Source organism: Callorhinus ursinus, unplaced genomic scaffold, assembly GCF_003265705.2.
Source record: "Callorhinus ursinus isolate GAN/ISIS: 27379988/994484 unplaced genomic scaffold, GSC_fseal_2.0 scaffold3, whole genome shotgun sequence".
Taxonomy (NCBI): domain Eukaryota; kingdom Metazoa; phylum Chordata; class Mammalia; order Carnivora; family Otariidae; genus Callorhinus; species Callorhinus ursinus.
Window position 1 is genome coordinate 48,079,150 of NW_027397065.1, and position 11,867 is coordinate 48,091,016.

Consider the following 11,867-nt stretch of genomic DNA (forward strand, 5'->3'; position numbering starts at 1 on the left):
GGCTGTGGGTCCCCGAGCCGGGGCTGTGGGCCTTGCCGAGGGAGACAGACAGTAGGAAAACAAGGAAGTTCTATGGATTGTCAAAGGATCCCTCTTCTGCACACACCCTGGGTCTTCACCTGACCCCATCTCCTTCTTTTGTCGGGAGTGATCTGAGGGTTGAGGCAAAGAGAACGCTAGGCCTGTGAGCACGGACTCTGTGCGTTCTTGGGGCATGGCTCTCACTTCTCTGGGCCTCCGTTTCCTCATCTGTCCCCTGGGCTAACTGTGCTGACCTCGCGGGGCTGATGTGCTCATCCTGGAAGGTGATGTCCCTCATCACCCTCTGTGAACTGGTACATGCTGGGCGGAGGCTGGCTTCTCTTCTATTTGTTTTCAGGTTGGTGTGACATAAGCATGAGATCTCCGTCAGGATGGTTTCTGTGCTAACGTGTGAGTGTCTGGCCTCCTGCTTCCTTGGGATTTTTTTCTCTGTATCCTGGTCACCTGGTTAAGGAGACCGGGGTTGGGGGTGTGACAGGGAAAGGGGCCAGCTCGGCAGGAAACTCTCCCCAGAGTCGCGAGAGGTCTGACTAGTCTTTGAGGAGAGAGGAAACAACTATCAGGAAACCTGGCCGCACAGACCAGCAGTACAGGGGCCAGAGGCCACACCAGCTGCCCAGAGACGGCGCGGCGGGGGGGGGGGGGGGTGCTTCCGCGCTCAGTGCCCTATGCACGGAGCTCACTCAGGGACACTCGCCATGTGTGCCTTCCCATAGCCCACGGGAGCCCCAGTGGCTGACCCCAGCCTATGCAGTGCTTCACAGGGGCTCCAGGTCTTTCCTGGGGAAGTGCATACATATAGGGCCACCAGCCAGTGTGAGGGGGGAGCTGGGACAGTTCCTTCATGGACAGTCATGCCCTACTTGGCTGGGGAAGGACCCTGGATCCGGAGGAGGCAACCTGAGATTCTACCCCCACCACAGCACCGACTTCCACGTATCTTTATAGAGATGCCCTTTCCTTCTGTGGATCTCGGTTTCCTTCTCTGTACAATGGGTCCATCACCCCTTCCCCACCCGGTTCTGAAAATGGCAGCAGGGTTCAAGTGGAAGAATAGATGTGAACGTGCTTTGAGAAAGCTGACCAAACTGCGTGTGCAGGAAGGAGGAGTGAGGCCGGGAAAGGAGGACATGGGGAGAAGCAGACTCGGACACTTTCAGGTCACCCCAGCAAGCTAGCCTCCCCCTGGAGCCTGTTTTCTCTGCACCATCCCCTCCAGGGTTGGCAAAGATGCTGACAGGGAGAAGGGACAGCAGAAGGAGAAGGGGACTGTGAAGAGTAAGCCACGTGAGGGTTAGCAGCAAAAGGTGGAGCAGGATGGTGAGGCGCGGTACCCTCACTGGGTCAGAGCCTGCCCAGGTCACAGCCGCCAGACCAGGCGGAGGCTCTCTCCGGGGTGACTCCAGCATTCCCGCTTAATATCCCCCTTTCCCCCTGAAATTGACCTTCTGAAACAAACTTCTCTTTGAAGTTGGCAAAGAAGAGATAAATTGATGCAGCTGCCTTCCTCGTCGGGCAGCTCTTGGAGAAGTCCTAAAATAGGAAATGTTAGAGGCTAAACCATCATTTCTCTGTGGCTTCTCTCCCCTCCCCTCCGCCTCGTAGCCTCTCAGCGCCCGGCCATCTTTCCCTTTCCCACGCTTGCTGGAAAGAATCTGATAGCAACCATTTACAGTTTAAGGTCAGAGACTTTTAGAAGCTAGTCAGAATTTGGACGAAAGTCTCTGTCTCCCCCTTGCGATGTCCTCTTCGCTGGTCTTTGCTGCACAAGGTTGAATTTGTTTGCCCATCCCGGCTCCCCAGCGCACCTCATGACTCATCTCGTTTGGCGCCCGGCGCATATTCCACACCTAGCTGAGGGTCTGGAGGAGGGGGAGATCCTCTGAGGGCAGTGAGGGCTCCAGACACTGTGGGACCCCTGGCCCAGCCGCAGGACCCCCACAATGACATCGTGTCTCCCTGGCAGGAGGACAAAGGCAGTGAGCGTGACGGCAGCAACAGCGATGCGGACCCCACACAAAATGCCTGTCAGAGGCACCAACCAGACTGTCGTCTTGGACTCAAGCACCCAAAGCACCAGGGAAACCGAGTCCTGAAGGGGAAGGGACTTGCCAGAGGTCACACCGAGAGTCAAAGAGGGCAGGGTTGGTCCTCAAGGCTGCTAAATCCCAGGGCAGAAATGAACTCCCTGGGGAGGTTCTGACTGAGGGCTGATGTCAGCCCAGAGTGCCAGAGAGGGTGCCCAGTGTCAGACAGGTGTCAGAGCGGGGCTAGACCTCGCACAGGGTCTCTGGACTTCTAGCACAGTGCTCCCTCTACTGCCCTAAACAGATGAGTTCGAGTTCCTGGCCTTGAGCCCCAAGCATTATGCAGCAGACAAGGAAAGAAAGTGCCCCCTGTCTCCAGAAGGAAGCTTCAGTTGTGTGATGCAGAAGCTATAGGACCCTACGTGAGGGGGCGCCTGGGTGGCTCAGTCAGTTAAGCAGCTGCCTTCAGCTGGGGTCATGATCTTGGGGTCCTGGGATGGAGCCCCATGTCGGCTCCTTACTCAGTGGGGAGTCTGCGTCTCCCTCTCCTTTGTCCCTCCCCACAACTTGTGTTCTCTCTCTCTCTCAAATAAATAACATAAAAAGAATCCTGCATGAGAAGGCAGGGATTAGCATGGGCTGTGAGGAGATGGAAAGTTCTGAGTCCTGAAAAATCTGCAAGAGAGGGTCACAGGCGTGGAGGGATGAGGGTGTTTCACCTGGAGTGGAGAGGGAAGTGGAAACAGGGATTAGCAATTGAATTCCGGAGAAATTCAAGGTGTGAAAGAAGCAGGGTCTGAGGTCAGGGCTGGGGACCCCTGTGACCTGCCCCGGAGCATGTCCACACAGCTCCCGCTACTTGCCTTCTGTGTCATCTCCTTGGCAAGGTCTGACTTGTCTTCTCCTGTCACACAGAACCAGCAGGGGATCGCCATGAAAAAGAAGAAATGCGTCAATTAACTGCGGGAACTGGCTGACAGGGGAGCCAGGAGCTGGAGCCCAGGAGAGATGCGAGGAAGGGCAGCAAAGGAAGAATGTCACAAAATGGAATTGTCCGCTTAGACCAGTAAAGCCTTTCATGTTCGTCTTTGTCATTTCATTTAGATCATTTTTGACATTAAGTGTCCTCACAGCAATAAAATCCTAATATTTATTGAGCACCTACCATACCAGAGTCATGGTGCTCGGTGCTCTTCTCAATTATTTAATGTAATCCTCCAAACAACCCAATAGGTCCGTAGCATTATCATTCTAAATTACTGACAAGGACCCAGGTCTAGAGAATTTAAGAATCTTGCCCAGAGTCAACATAGCTGTGGGGTGGGTGGGGCGGGAGGAGGGGTTCAAAGGCGAGTCTTTGACAGTAGTGCCTTTCCACAGGTGAAACACATGAAAGCCCTGACCTCATCCACTTAAAAGTTCCCTGAATCGCCCTCAGGGTGCTCCACAGCCCCATCAACCTAACACGAATGAGCTATAACTAGATCAGGGCGTCTTGGAGTGAACTCGGCTTGACCAGAATCCTGAGGCATAAGCAGGGAGGAGAGTGGTATAGAAAGATACTTGCTGGCCCCAGGGGCAGGAGATGGGGATTGGTTCCCAGCCTTGACACGGAGCAGGTGGGAGACCTTGAGCACATCTCTACTGCCTCTGTGGTTTAGTTTCTGCACCCATTGAAACGCAGGAAATAGAACGGTTTTGAATTCCAGGGTGTTTGGCTCCATCTTCTGGTCAGTTCTTACCACTGCAGCTTTTTGCAGGGTTGGGATCCACCATGGACAACAGGTAATTTTGAGGCCTCTGGGAAACTTCTGGGCACTGTGGGGGCTGAGGGCAGAGTAGGGCAGAGTAGAGGTGGGATGTTAGAGGCCCTGGAGTCTTACCCCAGCAAAGTACAGAAGGGGAAACTAAAGCCTGGGAAGAGGCAGGGACCCACTCCAGGCCACACACGTAGGTTCCAGATCTCCTGACACCCACATTCCCTGGCCTCCCCTCTGCCCAGCCGCTCCCCTCTTGCCAAGATGTCCATCCCAGCTGGTCACTTCTCCCCTTCCTCCTGAGATGGAGCCACCTGCTTAATAAGTGCGCTGCCCTGTCACCTGCTGCCAAGACGCCCCACTCTCTCCTGGTCCGAGCTCCAGCCCTGACTACGTGGGGTGGTCCCTCCACTTCTCTGAGCCTGGGCTTTCCTGAGGGACTGGGGACATGGAAGGAAGAGGGAGGTGGAGACATGCATTCTCCTCCAGCCCTGCCTCTCTTCCAGCCCAGCCTTCTGCACCTCAGTTTCCCCAACTGATACACAACCAATCAGCGCCACCCACCCCCTCCACCGGCAAGATGGTTGAAAAGATGAAACAGGTAGGTGGTATGCAGGTGCATTGTGAATTCTTGAGCCCTCTGTTAAAGTATTACATTTCCAGATGTGTCTGTGTCCTCCTCAAGCCACATAGGTTCCCACATGTTGACTGGAACCCAGTTAGCCCGAAGGCTGAGGGAGATGAGTGGAGAGCTGGAGAAATGTGAAAGGTGTAGATACAGAGGCAATACTTAATCTTCCAGCCCCGCCTCGGGAGGACCTGAGGTGGCCATTCTTCTAATCTTCTGCCTTCGGTATCTGGGGCCTCTTGGCAGAGTCTAGAGGTGAACTCTCTCCTCTTACCCAGATCCCACTCTTTTCTGGAAGATGAGTGAGTACAAATCTGAGAGAATATCTTGGAGGCTCTCCTGCTGATCCAGAATCCAGCCTTTAAACACCTAGGAGATGTAATGGGGGAGGCAGAGGAGGATCATTTTGCCCCTGTGTCTTCTCTTTCCTTGTGTGGACATCAGATCCATGGCCTCTCGTGGAATGAGTGAGGCCCAGAGAAGCAGCTTGAAGAGGCTGCAACCCTTCCTTGCTTGGGTCTTGAGCTCCCAGGGCAGTCATGATTCTGTTTGAATTTCTGAGGGTTGGAGAAACAGGAGGTGATCATCTGGGATCATCCAGAGTAGTGTGGCTGGCCTTTCTTTTTTTAAATTTTTTAATTGTTATGTTAATCACCATACATTACATCATTAGTTTTTGATGTAGTGTTCCATGATTCATTGTTTGTGCAAAACACCCAGTGCTCCACGCAGAACGTGCCCTCTTTAATACCCATCACCAGGCTAACCCCCACGCCCCTCCCCTCTAGAACCCTCAGTTTGTTTTTCAGAGTAAATCGTCTATCATGGTTCGTCTCCCCCTCTGACTTACTCCCCTTCATTCTTCCCCTCCTGCTATCTTCTTCTTCTTCTTTTTTTCCTTAACATATATTGCATTATTTGTTTCAGAAGTACAGATCTGTGATTCAGCAGTCTTGCACAATTCACAGCTCTCACCATAGCCCATACCCTCCCCAATGTCTATCACCCAGCCAACCCGTCCCTCCCACCCCCCACCACTCCAGCAACCCTCAGTTTGTTTCCTGAGGTTAAGAATTCCTCATATCAGTGAGGTCATATGATACATGTCTTTCTCTGATTGACTAATTTCACTCAGCATAACACCCTCCAGTTCCATCCACATCGTTGCAAATGGCAAGATCTCATTCCTTTTGATGGCTGCATAATATTCCATTGTGTATATATACCACCTCTTCTTTATCCATTCATCTGTCGATGGACATCTTGGCTCTTTGCACAGTTTGGCTATTGTGGACATTGCTGCTATAAACATCGGGGTGCACGTACCCCTTCGGATCCCTACGTTTGTATCTTTGTGGTAAATACCCAGTAGTGCAATTGCTGGATCGGATGGTAGCTCTATTTTCAACTGTTTGAGGAACCTCCCTACTGTTTTCCAGAGTGGTTGCACCAGCTTGCATTCCCACCAACAGTGTAGGAGGGTTCCCCTTTCTCCGCATCCCCGCCAACATCTGTCGTTTCCTGACTTGTTAATTTTAGCCATTCTGACTGGTGTGAGGTGGTATCTCATTGAGGTTTTGATTTGGATTTCCCTGATGCCGAGTGATGTTGAGCACTTTTTCATGTGTCTGTTGGCCATTTGGATGTCTTCTTTGGAAAAATGTCTGTTCATGTCTTCTGCCCATTTCTTGATTGGATCATTTGTTCTTTGGGTGTTGAGTTTGATAAGTTCTTTATAGATTTTGCATACTAGCCCTTTATCTGAGATGTCATTTGCAAATATTTTCTCCCATTCTGTCGGTTGTCTTTTGGTTTTGTGGACTGTTTCCTTTGCTGTGCAAAAGCTTTTTATCTTGATGAAATCCCAAGAGTTCATTTTTGCCCTGGCTTCCCTTGCCTTTGGCAATGTTTCTAGGAAGAAGTTGCTGTGGCTGAGGTCGAAGAGGTTGCTACCTGTGTTCTCCTTTAGGATTTTGATGGACTCCTGTCTCAGGTTTAGGTCTTTCAACCATTTGGAGTCTATTTTTGTGCGTGGTGTAAGGAAATGGTCCAGTTTCATTCTTCTGCATGTGGCTGTCCAATTTTCCCAACACCATTTGTTGAAGAGACTGTCTTTTTTCCATTGGACATTCTTTCCTGCTTTGTCAAAGATGAGTTGACCATAGAGTTGAGGGTCCATTTCTGGGCTCTCGATTCTGTTCCATTGATCTATGTGTCTGTTTTTGTGCCAGTACCATACTGTCTTGATGATGAGAGCTTTGTAATAGAGCTGGAAGTCCGGGATTGTGATGCCGCCAGCTTTGCTTTTCCTTTTCAATATTCCTCTGGCTATCCGGGGTCTCTTCTGGTTCCATACAAATTTTAGGATTATTTGTTCCATTTCTTTGAAAAAAGTGGATGGTATTTTGATAGGGATTGCATTGAATGTGTAGATCGCTCTAGGTAGCATTGACATCTTCACAATGTTTGTTCTTCCAATCCATGAGCATGGAACGTTTTTCCATTTCTTTGTGTCTTCTTCAATTTCTTTCATGAGTATTTTATAGTTTTCTGAGTACAGATCCTTTGCCTCTTTGGTTAGATTTATTCCTAGGTATCTTATGGTTTTGGGTGCAATTGTAAATGGGATCGACTCCTTGATTTGTCTCTCTTCTGTCTTGTTGTTGGTGTATAGGAATGCCACTGATTTCTGTGCATTGATTTTATAGCCTGCTACTTCACTGAATTCCTGTATGAGTTCTAGCAGTTTTGGGGTGGAGTCTTTTGGGTTTTCCACATACAGTATCATATCATCTGCAAAGAGTGAGAGTTTGACATCCTCTTTGCCGATTTGGATGCCTTTGATTTCTTTTTGTTGTCTGATTGTTGTGGCTGGGACTTCTAATACTATGTTGAATAGCAGTGGTGATAGTGGACATCCCTGCCACGTTCCTGACCTTAGGGGAAAAGCGGCTTTTCCCCATTGAAAATGAATTCACTGTAGGTTTTTCATAGATGGCTTTTATGATCTTGAGGTATGTACCCTCTATCCCTATACTCTGAAGAGTTTTGATCAAGAAAGGATGCTGTACTTTGTCAAATGCTTTTTCTGCATCTATTGAGAGGATCATATGATTCTTGTTCTTTCTTTTGTGAATGTAGTGTATCACGTTGATTGATTTGCAGATGCTGAGCCAACCTTGCAGCCCAGGGACAAATCCCACTTGGTCATGGTGAATAATCCTTTTAATATACCGTTGGATCCTCTTGGCTAGTATTTTGGTGAGAATTTTTGCATCCATGTTCATCAAGGATATTGGTCTGTAATTCTCCTTTTTGATGGAGTCTTTGTCTGGTTTTGGGATCAAGGCCTCCTAAAATGAGTTTGGAAGTTTTCCTTCCATATCTAGTTTTTGGAACAGTTTCAGGAGAATAGGTATTAATTCTTCTTGAAATGTTTGGTACAATTCCCCCGGGGAAGCCATCTGGCCCTGGGCTTTTGTTTCTTGGGAGATTTTTGATGACTGCTTCAATTTCCTTCGTGGTTATAGGTCTGTTCAGGTTTTCTATTTCTTCCTGGTTCAATTTTGGTAGTTGATACATCTCTAGGAATGCACCCATTTCTTCCAGGTTATCTAATTTGCTGGCATAGAGTTGCTCGTAATATGTTCTTAGAATTATTTGTATTTCTTTGGTGTTGGTGGTGATCTCTCCTCTTTCATTCATGATTTTGTTGATTTGGGTCACTTCTCTTTTCTTTTTGATAAGTCTGGCCAGGGGTTTATCAATCTTGTTGATTCTTTCAAAGAACCAGCTCCTGGTTTCATTGATCTGTTCTACTGTTCTTTTGGTTTCTCTTTCATTGATTTCTGCTCTGATCTTTATTATTTCTCTTCCCCTGCTGGGTTTAGGCTTTATTTGCTGTTTTTTTCTCTAGCTCCTTTAGGTGTAGGGTTAGGTTGTGTATTTGAGACCTTTCTTGTTTCTTGAGAAAAGCTTGTATTGCTATATACTTTCCTCTCAGGACTGCTTTTGCTGTATCCCAAAGATTTTGAACAGTTGTGTTTTCATTTTCATTGGTTTCCATGAATTTTTGAAATTCTTCTTTAATTTCCTGGTTGACCCATTCATTCTTCAGTAGGATGCTCTTTAGCCTCCATGTATTTGAGTTCTTTCCGACTTTCCTTTTGTGATTGACTTCTAGTTTCAAAGCATTGTGGTCTGAAAATATGCAGGAAATGATCCCAATCTTTTGGTACCAGTTGCGGCCTGATTTGTGTCCTAGGATGTGATCTATTCTGGAGAATGTTCCATGGGCACTAGAAAAGAATGTGTATTCCATTGCTTTTGCTTTGGGATGGAATGTTCTGAATATGTCTGTGAAGTCCATTTGGTCCAGTGTTTCATTTAAAGTCTTTATCTCCTTGTTGATCTTTTGCTTAGATGATCTGTCCATTTCAGTCAGGGGGCTGTTAAAGTCCCCCACTATTATTGTATTGTTGTCAATGTGTTTCTTTGCTTTTGTTGTTAATTGCCTTATATAATTGGCTGCTCCCATGTTAGGGGCATAGATATTTACAATTGTTAGATCTTCTTGTTGGATAGACCCTTTAAGTAGGATATATTGTCCTTCCTCAACTCTTATTACAGTCTTTGTTTTAAAATCTAATTTGTCTGATATAAGGATTGCCACCGGCTGGCCTTTCTTGAGCGGCCCCAAAGGTGTGGGGTCACTGCCTTTCCTAGAAAGCCCTGTTCCTCCTAAGGCAGCTCTTTGAAAAGTCCTGCTCAGTGTTTCTAGGGGGTGGGGGTGGTTCTGAGGCCACGTGCATCAGAGTCCCCTGGGGTGAGTTGCTGCATCAGAATTGAGGCCGGCCTGGGAATCTGCCTCTACAGCAGCCTCTGCAAGCTTCGGGAACCATCTGTCCCCCTCTGTTGTATTGGGATCGACAGCCCCCCACTCTCCCCCTGCCCTGGAGACCACTCCACCAAATGTTTCTGAAAGAATGTGATTTTTTTCTTTACTCAATATTCTGCTCCTTTGTCACTTGCCATGTCCTTCCCTCTTATTCCTGGCCTGGTCTCCATGGCTGTTTTGTAAATAGAACACCATAGGTTTCGGGGGAGGGGGTACAAGTATTCTCAACGGAATACCTCATCCAACTCCTCATTTTATAGATAGGGTACTTGAGACCCAGAGACGGGAGCATCCTGCTGTGGGTCAGAGTGCTGTTCCATGAGAGCTGGTAGGAGATGCTCATTTCTCTGTGCGGCTCTATTCTGCTGTCCAAGCTGCACTGTAGAATGAACGCCCATCCCAGACCCCTTCTTAGATGAAGTCGTTGGAGTATCGTCACATGACTCTCCCTGGTCAGAACCAGTGGGACCAGGAGAGGTCATCGATCCTCTGAGTTGGCCCTGTTGGCTTTTCTCTTGAAAGAAACTTGTTGCTGTGGTTCCCTGATGCTTTAAGCACTGGGGCTAAGAGGTCAAGTAGATTCCAGATTGGGGTGGCAATTTGTGTGCATGCATGCTGGGGAGCAGGTAGAGAAGGATGACCTACAGAGAGAAATGGACCAGGTGTGGGCGATTGTGCAATGAGAGAGAGGGAGAGAGAGAGACTCAGAGAGTGAGAGATTGGAATAAAGGACAGAGAGACCTACAAACACACCAGAGGACACACACACACACACACACACACACACACACACACACGAGAGATGGAAAGAGCCAGAGGGATATAAAGGCAGAGAGACACACAGAGACACAGAGGGAGAGAGTGGGAAGGAGATCAGAGAGAGAGAGAGAGAGAGATAGGTTTAGAGAGACAGAGATAATGAAAGAGAAAAAGTCAGAGACAGAGACCGCATCCCTGCCCTGGCATCGGGTATTACTCCAGTTTTTCTCAAGGTTGAGCTGACCTCCCTGCCCTTGTCTTCCCTGGGATACTGCTGAATCTTCCCCCAGCCACCTTTACACTTGAGCGATCTTCAGTGAGTCTCTGCTTCTTGCAAGAACCGATTCCCAAGCAAGCCTGGAGGAGGCTTTGGGGTGGGGGGGAGGGGGCCCGCAGACCTGCCTGAGAAGCACGTGTTGCAAGCTGGGGAAGCAAATGCTCCATTCTGCTCAACAGACCATCTGTCCCTTCTAGTTACCTCCAGGACCTGGAGATGACTCTATTCCTTGGCAAACGTCCACAGAGCTGCCAGCTCCCAGTGGCTGGCAGGTCTCCGGCCGGCGGAGCGGACTCCCTGCTCCCCTGGAGCCGAGTTAATGAGGCCCCGGCTGTGCTGCCTGGCACCTCCAGCCCGAGTTCACCTGCTGCTCTGTCCTCCTTGGGACTGTCCCCGCTGTCCTCTGCTCAGGCCAAGCCCCACTCACTGTTCTCCTCCTCCAGGAAGCCGTCCTCACGAGCGACCCCGCGGCACACACAGATCCTTTCCTTTCTAAACTTCCTTAGTACCTCTTGTCTCTCCTGTCTGGACTTTCGTGTGACGGCTCCATGGTTATGTAGCATAAGGGGCTATTATACTAGCTTGTAAGTCCGTCGAGCTTGCCATACGAGAGTAAAAGGAAGTCACTAAATTCATATTGCTTCAGATAACAAGAGCCCTTTGTGATGTAGACCGCTATGTGGATTCTGTGACTCTTCCAGGCGCTGTTCTAAGCACTCATTATCTAGCAACTGGTTCTCATGGCCGCGTACAGAACAGGAACCTGAGGGAGGGAGGTTGTCACCTGCTAGAGGTCATGTCTATGGTCAAAGACAGAGGACAAAGGAGATTTCATGGCAGATTCCTTCCCCTCCCACTTGGCTGGCCAATGCCTAACCATCCACCACTGGAATCTTGTCCTGTGACCTTAAGGCCGTGAACCTATAAAATCCAGGTATTTTTTGGCAGAAGGAGAGCCAAGGAAGAAGGATGGAAGGCCTCCCAGACCACCCTAAACGACCTCCTTGAGCCAGAATATCTGCAAGACCAGCACCTTCCCATTTTCTAAGTGCATCCTATGGAATGCTAATTTGTTGGGATATTAAATAAGAGTTACTAAAAAAAAAAAAAAGGTAAGTGTGGGAAGCACTAGGTTAAACGGTTGTCTGTGCATCATGACTTCTCAGAGCCTTAACATGCTGGAGTGCACTGCAGGTCTAGAAGAAGGGGAGGAATGTGCTGTGTTCACTAGGCAAATGTGACCACGGATTTTATTCTTACCAATCACCTCTCAAATCAGGCTTCCATGGACACTTCTTTGTGAGATGCTGCCTGAACCCACTAGATAACCATGTCACCACTGACTACAGTTACTCACGTTTTCAGGGCTTCCTGCCCTTCATTTGCATTTGGTGGCCTTGCCTGCAGTGGTTTCTCAGGTAGGCAAGACAGACTGACCCAGATGACCCATCTTCTCCTTCCCCCAGGACTGTAGGATGCC

The 11,867-nt window shown here is 48.8% G+C and overlaps 1 long non-coding RNA gene across 2 annotated transcripts; it reads right to left on the minus strand.

Annotated features, from left to right (window-relative positions):
• Nucleotides 1-1,723: 1,723 nt before the first annotated feature.
• Nucleotides 1,724-11,033, minus strand: LOC141371439 (uncharacterized). 2 transcript variants are annotated; one of them, XR_012376393.1, is made up of 4 exons: nucleotides 10,897-11,033; nucleotides 3,812-3,896; nucleotides 2,929-2,973; nucleotides 1,724-1,997 (listed from the first exon to the last, which is right to left on the minus strand). It is a non-coding gene; the product is annotated as an uncharacterized lncRNA (long non-coding RNA). The 2 variants fall into 2 exon arrangements; XR_012376392.1 differs by having other exon boundaries at nucleotides 10,752-11,033.
• Between the last annotated feature and the right edge of the window lie 834 nt (nucleotides 11,034-11,867).